The sequence below is a fragment of the Nannospalax galili genome, unplaced genomic scaffold, assembly GCF_000622305.1.
Source record: "Nannospalax galili isolate Female #2095 unplaced genomic scaffold, S.galili_v1.0 scaffold1619, whole genome shotgun sequence".
Classification (NCBI taxonomy): Eukaryota; Metazoa; Chordata; class Mammalia; order Rodentia; family Spalacidae; genus Nannospalax; species Nannospalax galili.
In genome coordinates this window covers 513,774-514,398 of record NW_008342739.1, presented here as the reverse complement: position 1 = coordinate 514,398, position 625 = coordinate 513,774, and the positions used below count along the sequence as shown (strand labels likewise).

General features: G+C 59.2%; 1 protein-coding gene across 1 annotated transcript in view; it reads right to left on the bottom strand.

Moving 5' to 3' along the window:
* Positions 1-619, bottom strand: part of Ap4s1 (adaptor related protein complex 4 subunit sigma 1) — a 57,530-nt gene extending 56,911 nt beyond the window's left edge. Inside the window, exon 1 of the mRNA XM_008838800.3 lies at positions 132-619. The gene's annotated coding sequence lies outside the window, so the exon portion shown is untranslated. The remainder of the gene's footprint in view (positions 1-131) is intronic.
* Positions 620-625: the final 6 nt, after the last annotated feature.

The following is a 625-nucleotide window of genomic DNA, read 5'->3' as shown; positions in this document are numbered from 1 at the left end:
GCTGCCTCCGGGACCGACGGCGCCGGGCGCCGGGCGCGGGGCCGCGTCCCCCTCCCGACTCCGCGTCCTGCCCCCTCCCCCGGCGGCGGCTCCTTGACAGCCGCGGGGCTCCGGCAGCCGCGAAGGCCGACCTGGAAGTTGGTCTCCCCGGCGTCCACCCCGCCGAGCCCTCGGGCCGCCGCGCTGCTCTGCCTTCAGTGCTGTCTCAGGGACTCATCGCTCTTAAAGTTTTCCTCTTGAGTCGGTCGCTGGACCTCGCTCCGTCTCTAACCGTGCAGAGCAGTCAGGCTCGGCTGCGCGGCGTCTGGGGAAGACCGAGGACGTGGGAATCCGGACGCGCGTCCCGGGGCTCCGTCCTTTCTGTAGGACCTGGGATGCTCTTGGGCTGTCGAACTTTGGGAGGATGTTGGTAGTTTGTGTGGCCTCGTCTGGAAGTTTAAAATTGCATCTTTGTGAAAGGACTACCTAAATTGTAGAATAGTTCTATTGACTTTCAAGTCTGTTGACTTTTCGTTTCCACGACGAATTTAGGCTAGAAGAAAAAAATGCACCTAAGTAATGTTGCACCTGTTTTTCAGATTTAGGGGTTTAGTATGTAAGCAGTATCGTTCAGTCTCTCTCTCTC